This window comes from Temnothorax nylanderi, unplaced genomic scaffold, assembly GCF_030848795.1.
Source record: "Temnothorax nylanderi isolate EJ_2023f unplaced genomic scaffold, tnyl_v1.0 TNYL_tig1429_pilon, whole genome shotgun sequence".
Classification (NCBI taxonomy): domain Eukaryota; kingdom Metazoa; phylum Arthropoda; class Insecta; order Hymenoptera; family Formicidae; genus Temnothorax; species Temnothorax nylanderi.
Genome location: NW_027250491.1, coordinates 1 through 11,583, shown reverse-complemented (window position 1 = coordinate 11,583; position 11,583 = coordinate 1). Strand labels below are relative to the sequence as shown.

Sequence of the window (11,583 nt, the reverse complement as noted above, 5' to 3'; positions counted from 1 at the left end):
CTAGCCCTAAGGCTGAAAGCAGTTACAGGCGCATGCACAACTAAAAGTCCTCTTCGCAGAATAATAACGCAACGACCAATCAGACGGGACCAAGCAGTTCATGCAGATCACAGCAGGCGCCACTCAGATTGCCGCGTGCACACGTCAGACCCAAGAAAAGTAAGATGCAGAAAGAGCAGATCACCAGGCGCATGCGCAGCAGGGTCGAGGTTTTACACGGGCAACTCCGAGAATTCCACGATGATTCCAAGAACGAGGTTAGGACGCAAAATGCTACTTGTCACGAAAATACCCGGAATTAGGTGGCAATCTCCAAGAAAAAATAAGGCGCGTAACAAGCAACAAAGACTTGCTTAAATCTGCAACAAAAAAGGCCCGAAGGCAGCTCACGGCAGAAAATAGATCCACTCAAAGCAGGAGCAAGAACACAGCGATCCACAATCGATACTTACGAGAGAGAGAGAGAGAGAGAGAGAGAGAGAGAGAGAGAGAGAGAGGGAGAGGGAGAGGGAGAGGGAGAGGGAGAGGGAGAGGGAGAGGGAGAGGGAGAGGGAGAGGGAGAGGGAGAGGAGGAGAGGGAGAGGGAGAGGGAGAGGGAGAGGGAGAGGGAGAGGGAGAGGGAGAGGGAGAGGGAGAGGGAGAGGGAGAGGGAGAGGGAGAGGGAGAGGGAGAGGGAGAGGGAGAGGGAGAGGGAGAGGGAGAGGGAGAGGGAGAGGGAGAGGGAGAGGGAGAGGGAGAGGGAGAGGGAGAGGGAGAGGGAGAGGGAGAGGGAGAGGGAGAGGGAGAGGGAGAGGGAGAGGGAGAGGGAGAGAGAGACTATTTGCGCGTCTTATTACATATGTCCTCCGGGGCGAAGCCCGGGTAACCAGCTAGTATATACATATATTTCAACTTAAACTTTACATTGTAATTCGTTACTTCTGTAACTATTAATTTCTTTACTTGCGCATTACGTACCGCGCCTGACTCGTATCGCCGTCTATTAATTTGTTCACTATCCTCAATTTCTACAGTCAATCTAGTTTTGGATAACGCTAGAATAGCAGGATTCACCCTCTTCATAATCTGATGTTGAATTTCATTCTTATGCGCCAATAAGCTTTGTGCATTCGTATACCAGAGTAATTCCGCTTCTTCCTGTGGTTGCTATTTTGCATCTTCCCAGCCGGCTCTTTTTTTCTCCTCCTCCAATACTTTCTTAAATGTCGGACATTCCGAATCCAGCGCCTCGTGTTCAACATTTATCTTCAAGTTGTACGTCTGATTCTTATAGGTACAGTTTACACACCTTCTTTGCCGTCGTACATTCATTCGCCTTATGATTTCCTGCACATTTATAGCATGTTTCCTGTCTCGTGCAATTCTTGGCAATATGATAATAGTCCCAGGATTTAAAACATCTTCTAACACTAATATAATTAAATATAGGACACTTTCGCCATCCTAAATTTATTTTTCCTCTGTTTATTAGTGATTTATGAGTGCTTTCATCTACTTCAATTATTACGGATCCTTGCTCAATATCCTTATTTTTTCCTCTTAATATTTTATTCACTAAGTGCATACAGAATTATTCGCCAATTCTATTCTGCTTCTTGATTGTATCTATCAATTCATCATCCTCCATTTTCATTTCCTCTCCACCAACATTAATTATTTTAATCTTAGGTTTCCTCTTCTGTGGCTCAGAGACCTTGACCTCCTCACCCATTGCCGCTTGTACCGTCGCCTTTAGCTTTTCCTTCTTTTCTTCCGTCTCACATCCTAAGATCACTGTCCCTTTACCTCCTTTTCTTAATTTAGTAATTTCTATTTCCATCTTGGTTATATCAATTTTTTCTTTAATTATTTTCTTCGTAATTTTACTCTTTTGTTGTACTTTTGGTTTTATAATCAAGATATTTTCCTCCTTCCTCTCTTTAAGCACATCGCTATATTTTCTTGTCGCTCCACCTGATGGTCTCCTCACGGACTATTTCCTTTATCATTGACTTTACCCCCTTTTTACATGCTGTCTCATCTTTTAATTCTTTCACTGTTCTTACAAGCCAATCTATTTTTCTATCAATATCCGCTGCTCCACTCGTGCCTGCTACTTTATTTCCACTGCTTGTCGCCGGACTCATTTTTGCAGGTCCCGTTGTTCTTCCTGTCGATGTCGATGCTTTATTTATATCAGCTACTTTATCACCATCACTAATAATGAACTTCTTGAATGGGCCAGGACACGACACCAATTCGCGGTTCCTATCATAAATTTTGTGCTTAGATACACATCCTGGATGGAAGAAAAGCTTAACACAGGACTTGCATGCCGTCACCTCAGTTTTTATAGACTTCTTACATGCCGAGCATCGATACTCGGCATATTCCTCGTTCATTCCGCTAATATCGGCAGAGACAGTTATTGTCTCGTCACTTTCACACGTCAGCGTTTTGTGTTCGCCGCCGATGTCTACCTGTCGTACGAGGCTTTGATGACCCCTATACGAAATGCAGTTCTCGTGCCTATGTATCAGCATATTCTGGCTAGATAACACTCATGGCTAACCCCGGTCTATGCAACTATTCTTTACATAACTTTTTAACACTCTCCCTCACTTCTAAATCACTCAAAAATTACCACTTTTACGGAGCGATATTTCACACGTGTCTGCTTCTGCTGAGAAAGAGAGAGAGAGAGAGAGAGAGAGAGAGAGAGAGAGCAAGATATTATAATAGAAATGGGTGGGGCATAGAGGCTTTGGAGGCATTAAGGGGTAACGCCACTCTAGATTCCCAAAAAAAGCCAATTTTTGATAATTTTTTTCAGAAATACAGTAATCATAAAAGAAAATCGGTTTACATCTATTTATTATCTATATATTAAAGTATAAAAAAATTTTTTTTATTAATTTTTTATTGACAAAATGGCGGCGCCAGAGCCATTGATCCAAAGTGCCAAGTCGTCTAACGGGCGGAATCGAAGCTCCTATAATTTCTGAGCTGGAACAAAAATTCAAAGATTTTTGAAAAATATAAGATTTTCTATAGAAGTATCTATGGGAATTGCGAAATATCATTTTTTGTAAGAATGGTACATGTTGGAAAAAAATGTTTCATTTTTCGCTAAAAAAATTTCGCACAAAATTGTTTATAAAAAAAGTTTTGTTCAACTTATCGCAAAATCCATAGGTACTTCTATAGAAAATCTTATATATTTTTCAAAAATCTTTGAATTTTTGTTCCAGCTCAGAAATTATAGGAGCTTCGATTCCGCCCGTTGGACGACTTGGCACTTTGGATCAATGGCTCTGGCGCCGCCATTTTGTCAATAAAAAATTAATAAAAAATTTTTTTTATACTTTAATATATAAATAATAAATAGATGTAAACCAATTTTCTTTTATGATTACTGTATTTCTGAAAAAAATTATCAAAAATTGGCTTTTTTTGGGACTCTAGAGTGGCGTTACCCCTTAAGAGTAGAAGATAGGGATTTAAAGGCGGAGTTAAGAAATAGGGCCTGGGAAGTGCAAAGGCAAATAGAGGAAAGCATGATAAAGGAAGCTAAATATAACAAGAAATATAAGGAACTGGAAAGAAGTTTAGAAGGACCGAAATATTTGAGGATGTTACACATGGAAAAAGGCAATTCAGGGGATCGTGTAAGGGCACTATTGAGAGTAAGATGCGGAAATATGGAGGATAGGAATAAATATTGGTTAGAGGAGGAGGAGACAGTGTGTGTTTTGCGGTCAAGGCGAAGACAGTATAAGTCATTATGTAAAAGACTATGATACGACCAAAGATTGTTTTAAGATTTTAGGTAAGAATTATGTAGAAATAATTAATAAGATATGGAATGACGTGTTAGATAGTACAAAAAGTGGGATACTGGAAAAAGAAGGAAAAAATAAAGGAAAGGAGAGTAAGATAAAGATAGGTACAAAAGCTTAGAGGAATGATTGTGAGCGCGAAATGTATGGGTGTGTTAACCGAACGGTACACTTCTAAAAGTAACATAGATGGTACACTTGGGTTAGGCTAACCCGCCGTTTTCTTTTTACTATAACTTTTGATCAACTGTACATTTTAGGGCAAATTTTTTTTTAAATCGACAGTTTAGAATCTCAGGAACTTGAATATCCACGTTAGAAAGCAAAAAAAGCTTTTTGCACAGGAGCTATTTACAAAATATCAAAACAAAATTTTTTTAATTGAGTAAAATTGAGGTTTTCTGTTATTTAATCATATTTTTTTTATAAAACGAGTTGTGACCTAATTCTACTGGGATTGTAAAGGTCTATAGTTGTACTTTAAGGGAATATGCATATTTTCAATTACTTCTAAAAAGTATAATTATTTTGAATGGTAAATGTAGGTGTTAACATCTTATGCTATTTCTATGTACGGCGACACGCGGTCGAGATCGTGATGACATCTATACTCAAGTGGTTTTAGTCTATGGCTCATCTAGTTCGCTCGTCAGTCCGATTAATGGTCGCCTCCCGCGCAGTACCGTGTATCTGTCGTCGCTTACGAATAAAGAGCATCGCTTACGTTTATCTAAATAACCGTGTCCCGTTCAGTTCCTACTACCCTATCGCTAATAGTAGGTAATTTTTGGCTCTTAGTAACTTTTTATGGTAATGGATAAAATAAATTATTTGCGTAATTTGACATTACATATTAAATATTTTAAGTGAAAAATCAATAATCTAATGACATTAGCATTCTAATAACAAATAGCAAAAATTGAAATTTGGGTTATTGTACATTATTAGGTAACTTTGAGGTTATAAGATTAATGAAAAAAATGTTTATTTAATTTTTTAATTTCATTACAAAATTATACTTAATTATTTTTTTTTTACAAAAAGGTGCATATATTTAATCGACTACTAATTGGCAAAAATTACATAACTTTCACGACGTTTCGACCCAGGCTTCGGGTCCTTTTCAAATGATCTAACAAACAACAATTATAAGAATCGCAGCGTCAATAAGTTAGATTAACGAATGTACGGAAAATTAAAATCATGTGTAACAATTGAAGGTACCTGATGAGAAAAATGTACCATCGTCAAACCATTCTCAGTCAACTGTTTATGAAATTTTGATAGAAAAGTCACAAAGTGCTAAAAAATTAATTCGTCAAAAGGTAAGTATGTAGTCATAGATATAAAAAGAAAAAGAAAAAAGAATAAAAATTTTTTTTAATTACGCAGAGAATGTTTTCCAATGGCACCGGTTCGTATCATACTCGCTGAGTTATATTATCACAAAACAGCACCGAAAATTCATGTTTACGCGATGGACGTCAGAAACGAACTGAAAGTGTCGCGCCGTGCCTAGTCTAAATCGAAGGTTGACGGAACAGGCGCCGTCGAATAACAAAAATTATAAACACGAGATGACGTTGTCATAAATAGGATTTAAATTATCCGTATCTTTCTGGAGGTTGATGGTATCAGAATATTTCTTTATGAGGAACATTTCAGCGATTTCTCTCTTTTCTGTATTTTTTCTTTGTGAAGTATCTCAACTTCGGACCAATTAAATTCATGTCCATGAGAGACGCGGTGCTTACTGACAACAGAATGCTGACGATCATTCTTCTTTATATCGTTGAAATGTTCCGTGACGCGCGTTTTTAAGTAGCGTTTCGTTTGACCAATGTAGGATGCACAGCAATCATTACAGTTATTTCGATAAACCAACTCAGTGGACTGATTTTTATCAAGACGGTCCTTGCCCCTTTTTATGATGACATCCAATTTTTTGGGAACAGTGTAGACTGTAGTAAGACCGATATTATTAAGTGTGCGACTTATAATCCCGCTAAGGTCTTTAACATACGGTAGTACAACACATCGTCGTGGATCAAATTGAACCGGCGAACTAGTAATGTCAGGTCTGTGTCAAAGCTGCTTTATTCTAATGTTGACGTGTTTATTAATGAGCTCCATTGGGAAGGATCTGTAGGGGAGACCGGGGCTAAACCGCCAACGGGGTTGAACCGCCAAATCAAATATCTCGGAACCTGTATATTGTGCGAACTCGCTATTAACATTGTAAACGCTGCTTATGGTACCCATGTGACCAACGGAGTTTCGGCAGGTTACCTGCCGTGTTATGATTTTTACGAGGGCAAACGTGTTTTCGGAAGGTAAAAGTGAAATTTTCTGCGCGTGGAAATATTGTAATATCTGCAATAATGTTTGCTCTCCAAATCTCGAGGTACGTGATTATAAAGAGTAATGCATGCTGAACACGAATCCAGTGTAGTTTTTTCATTATCGTTGATGTCTAATATTTCGTGGGCGATCAAACCTGAAACTTATGTTTGGGGCTTATCCGCCAGTAAGCACCCGGGGCTGGTCCGCCAGTCTCGTCACTGTGGCGCGCCGGGCGCACGACTTCAGCTCACGGCGATTTCAGGTTAGGTTTCCCTCGAGCGTGATTCTGTCTTCCCTTGCACGTGCGTCAGTTTGTGTAGGAGGGAAATTGTACGCACGTATCGTCGCAAAACGGGTGTTTTGGCCGACCGAAAAGATGGCGGTCCGTTGTTTTCGAGATCGCTCACGCTCACGGCACGTCGGCGAGGTACGGCGAGGCACGGCACGGCTCTGAGATCCCGCGATTTCCCCGCGAGAGTTGACATGCCGCGCGCGCGGTAGATCGTCCCGACTCCCGGCCGCGGTAAATCGTCGTTGTGTCAGTGACAGTCGCGCGTGCGACCGCATCGTCTCGGCGTCATTGTCGCCGCCGTTGTAGTGGTGGTGGTGTCGGTGGTGGTCATCGTCGTCGTTGTCGTCGTCGTCGTCGTCGTCGTGGTGGTCGTGGCCGTTGTCGTCGTGGTGGTCGTAGCCGTCGTCGTCGTGGTGGTCGTGGCCGTCGTCGTCGTGGTGGTCGTAGCCGTCGTCGTCGTGGTGGTCGTGGCCGTCGTCGTCGTGGTGGTCATGGCCGTCGTCGTCGTCGTCGTCGGCGCGTCGAGGATTCGGCGCGAGGACGCCGTCGAGTCGGTAAAATGGTCGCGCTCCACCGCGAGCTTTTCTAACCCCCCTGTCGCTATTTATCGCTCCCCCGTGAGAAACGCGGCTTGGTTAGGTTGCTCGAGGGTCCGCGCTGATCCTATGGCACCGGAACGCCGTCACGCGTATTCCCCGTGGTTGCCCGCGTTGACAATGTGACGTGCCGTTGGGGAGTTTACGATTTGGTTAACCTCTGTATTCACGTGCCTAAATTGTTTTATGGAATAGGTAAAACAATTATTTTTTAATAATGTTTTGCATAAAAATTTTAAATAAATTTTTATATTTTTCTCTTAGAAAACAATTATTAAAATGTATCCTATCATTTTTCAGGATTAGATGTACGTATATGTATTAAAAATGCAGTGTGGCGGATTAGCCCCGGGGGGGGTGGCGGTTCAACCCCGGCATTTTTGAAATTTTAATTTTTCCACCGTTGTCGTTTTTGCACTATACCGGTTAAACAAAGCAACATAGATAAAAATTTCCTATATAAATTTTGTAGCTAAAGGTTCACTCTTTACAGTGGTATACCACATTTAACTAAAATTATTTATTTTCTTGTTAAAAATCGGCACCGAAAAAAAACTGGCGGTTTAGCCCCGGTCTCCCCTACAGCTAGACACCAACTTATTTTTCTACTCCGCTGCAGACGACACGACATATTGCCGCCGCACATTCTCCACCTGCGTCTCAATATTAGCTTTAGGAGCCACAGCGCCGAACACAGGTTCATTATACTCAAGGAGCGATATCTACGCGTTATTTTAAATTTAGAAATTAGAGATTTAAACAACCATTTAAACTTTCTCAAATCTGAAATTGAGTACATCCGCGATGATCTTTCCTTTTTTCTGCCTGATCAACTATTGATTGAGTTTTTCAACAGCAATAACCGAAAAATCATTAAGTATAATGTCCAACAGAAACATAAGGCCATTAATAAATTTAACAGAATATTTTCTAAACACGATTATAAGACGTTTTTTAATAATGACAGAAATAAATGGCTTATTAACATTTCTAATGTGAGTATTCCGGAAGGTGTAACACACCTCTTAAGTTTAGGTGATAATTTTGGTGTCCCTGTCACGAACCGTGATAAAAAGGACCGCCTACGTACTACCTTAGACACTATAAAGAACTTTGAGACCAATAGTTATAAAATACCCCCAGCCGCTATAAACACGATACGTAGCTCCATCGCTAACTCCTTACAATTATTTTTGAATAAGAATATCCACATTAAATACATAGACCGCTACATTTTAAATGAGTTTAACAACTGCAAAAGATTTTTACGTAACAATCCTGATATTTTTGTCACTAAAGCAGACAAGGGCCAGATAACCGTCATTATGGACAGAACGGATTATAACAATAGAATGATTGACCTACTCAATGATGAATCAACGTATAAAAAATTAAAAAATAATCCTAGAAAAAAATTAAGTACAAAGCTCAATCAATTAGTTAAATCTTGGCACGATAATGATATTATTGATTATCCTACTTACCACCAGTTAAAGTGCACTAACGGTAATCTTCCAAGATGCTATGAACTGCCAAAAGTCCATAAGGCTGGATTTCCTTTAAGAATTATAGTCTCGACCGAATTATAGACTCACTATATAACATAGCTAGCTATTTACACGCGATCTTGGAAGAGTTGTTACCGAAACCTAAATCGTACATCAAGGACAGCTGGACGTTTGCACAAACCATCAGGGATGTAACTATCAACGCTGATCATGTCTTAGCTTCCTTTGATGTCACTTCACTCTTTACGAACATCCCTAAAGAATTAGTTCTTCAAGGCATTGAAAAACGCTGGCATTTCATTTCACCTCACACGAAATTCTCCCTACCTCAATTTCTTCACGCCGTGGAATGGGTATTGACCTCCACGAGCTTTTGTTTTAATGGACAGTACTATGAACAAGTTTTTGGCAGTCCCATGGGTTCTCCATTCTCTCCCAAAGCGTCTGACATTGTAATGGAGGACTTGGAGACCCCATTGCCTTAGTGCACTTGACTTTGACCTTCAGTTTTATTGTAGATACGTTGACGATAGTTTTGCTATAATTCCTAAGTCAAGATTAAATGACATACTCGATGCGTTTAACAACTACCATCTGCGACTAAATTTCACCTATGAATTAGAAAACAACGATTGTCTCCCGTTTCTCGACACAATGGTCATCAGGGACGGAAATAGGTTGACCTCGAATTGGTACAAAAAACCAACGTTCTCTGGCCGGTATACAAATTATTTTTCTAGTCACCCGTTAAAATACAAGGTAAATACAATTACGGGTCTGGTTGATCGTGCTGTTCTCTTGTCTGATGCTCATTACCATGATTCGAACATTAATGAGGTTAAAAAAATATTGTTGAACAACTCCTTCCCAATGGAGCTCATTAATAAACACGTCAACATTAGAATAAAGCAGCTTCGACACAGACCTGACATTACTAGTTCGCCGGTTCAATTTGATCCACGACGATGTGTTGTACTACCGTATGTTAAAGACCTTAGCGGGATTATAAGTCGCACACTTAATAATATCGGTCTTACTACAGTCTACACTGTTCCCAAAAAATTGGATGTCATCATAAATGGGACAAGGACCGACTTGATAAAAATCAGTCCACTGAGTTGGTTTATCGAATTAACTGTAATGATTGCTGTGCATCCTACATTGGTCAAACGAAACGCTACTTAAAAACGCGCGTCACAGAACATTTCAACGATATTGGAAAATATGTCATTCCCTTTTATTTTAGTATTAAAAAAAGTGTGCAAGTAGAAACTTGCACATTGCTTCCTCATAGTTCTTAAGTGTGCAAGTAGAAACTTGCACACTTAAAAACTATGAAGAAGCAATGAGCAAGTTTCTACTTGCACACTTAAAAACTTTGAGAAAGCAATGTTCAGGTTTCTACTTGCACACTTAAAAATAAATAAGGAAGCAATGTGCAAGTTTCTACTTGCACACTTAAGAACTATGAGGAAGCAATGTGCAAGTTTCTACTTGCACACTTTTTTTTTGCCATTTTGATGCTGATAAATATAACTCGAGACAGTCTAATTTAAGTTAATTTGACAGAGCGTTGAAATCTTGTTTTATTATCTTAAAACATTATTTTTTGAAGTCTCATTTATTGAGACTTGAGATGTTCTAACTGTTCCTCTTAAAAAGAGATAGTGAGAATAGTGAGTAAATTAAGGTTTAAACTTAACCGACGTTTATAAAATTACGACAATAAATTTCCTCACCACTGGCAACCACTGGCATTGTATTTATTATGACGGTGTAAAACTTCATATATATGACAGTTTGTATTTTGAGACGCACTCTTATGACAATCTAACATTAGTTGAACAAAAATACATAAAAAAGCGATATCCTAATTTAACCCAGAATAATGTAATATTTGAAAAAGTTACAAAGCAGCCGGACCTAGCATCATGTGGTATATTTGCAGCAGCATTTGCTATATCAATAGCAAGGGGAGAAAATCCATCTATTAAAAAATATTCAACAGATATGATAAAGATGCGTAGACATTGTCTAAAGATTATTAAAGAAAAAAAATTACTGCCTTTTCCGGAAGAAAAATAATTTAAATTTAAAGGATATAATACATACAGAATGATACACATACACACACTCATTGTATTTTCACATATTTTTATGTTAATTTGTAAAAACATTATGTCTGTAACATCGTGTTTGAATAAGACATCGTGTCTGAACAAGACATTGTGTCTGAACAGGGCATCGTGTCTGAACAAGACATCATGTCTGAACAAGACATCGTGTCTGAATAAGGCATCGTGTCTAAACAGGACATCGGGTCTGAACAAGATATCGTGTCTGAACAGGACATCGGGTCTAAACAAGACATCGTGTCTGAACAAAACATCGTGTCTGAATAAGACATCGTATCTGAACAAGGCATCGTGCCTGAACAGGACATCGGGTCTGAACAAGACATCATGTCTGAACAAGACATCGTGTCTGAACAAGGCTTCATGCCAAATTCAACACCAACCTATCTTTCACCAATTTTCGCGAAATTTAAAACAACCTTCCTTTAATGATACGTTCTATATATAAGACTAGCTGGTTACCCGGGCTTCGCCCCGGAGGACAAATGTAGTAAGACACACAAATAATCTCTCTCTCTCTCTCTCTCTCTCTCTCTCTCTCTCTCTCTCTCTCTCTCTCTCTCTCTCTCTCTCTCTCTCTCTCTCTCTCTCTCTCTCTCTCCTCTCTCTCTCTCTCTCTCTCTCTCTCTCTCTCTCTCTCTCTCTCTCTCTCTCTCTCTCTCTCCTCTCTCTCTCTCTCTCTCTCTCTCTCTCTCTCTCTCTCATCTCTCTCTCTTCTCTCTCTCTCTCTCTCTCTCTCTCTCTCTCTCTCTCTCCCCTCTCTCTCTCTCTCTCTCTCTCTCTCTCTCGTCCTCCCTCCCCCCCCTCTCTCTCTCCTCTCTCTCTCTCTCTTCTCTCTCTCTCTCTCTCTCCCCCCCCCTCTCTCTCTCTCTCTCTCTCTCTCTCTCTCTC

General features: G+C 39.8%; 1 long non-coding RNA gene and 1 pseudogene across 1 annotated transcript; both read right to left on the bottom strand.

The window, feature by feature from the left end:
* Positions 1 to 814: 814 nt before the first annotated feature.
* LOC139787326 (uncharacterized) lies at positions 815 to 2,819 on the bottom strand (annotated as a pseudogene).
* Positions 2,820 to 6,014: 3,195 nt separating this feature from the next.
* LOC139787327 (uncharacterized) lies at positions 6,015 to 11,266 on the bottom strand. The gene is made up of 2 exons (XR_011722603.1): positions 8,885 to 11,266; positions 6,015 to 8,812 (listed from the first exon to the last, which is right to left on the bottom strand). It is a non-coding gene; the product is annotated as an uncharacterized lncRNA (long non-coding RNA).
* Positions 11,267 to 11,583: the final 317 nt, after the last annotated feature.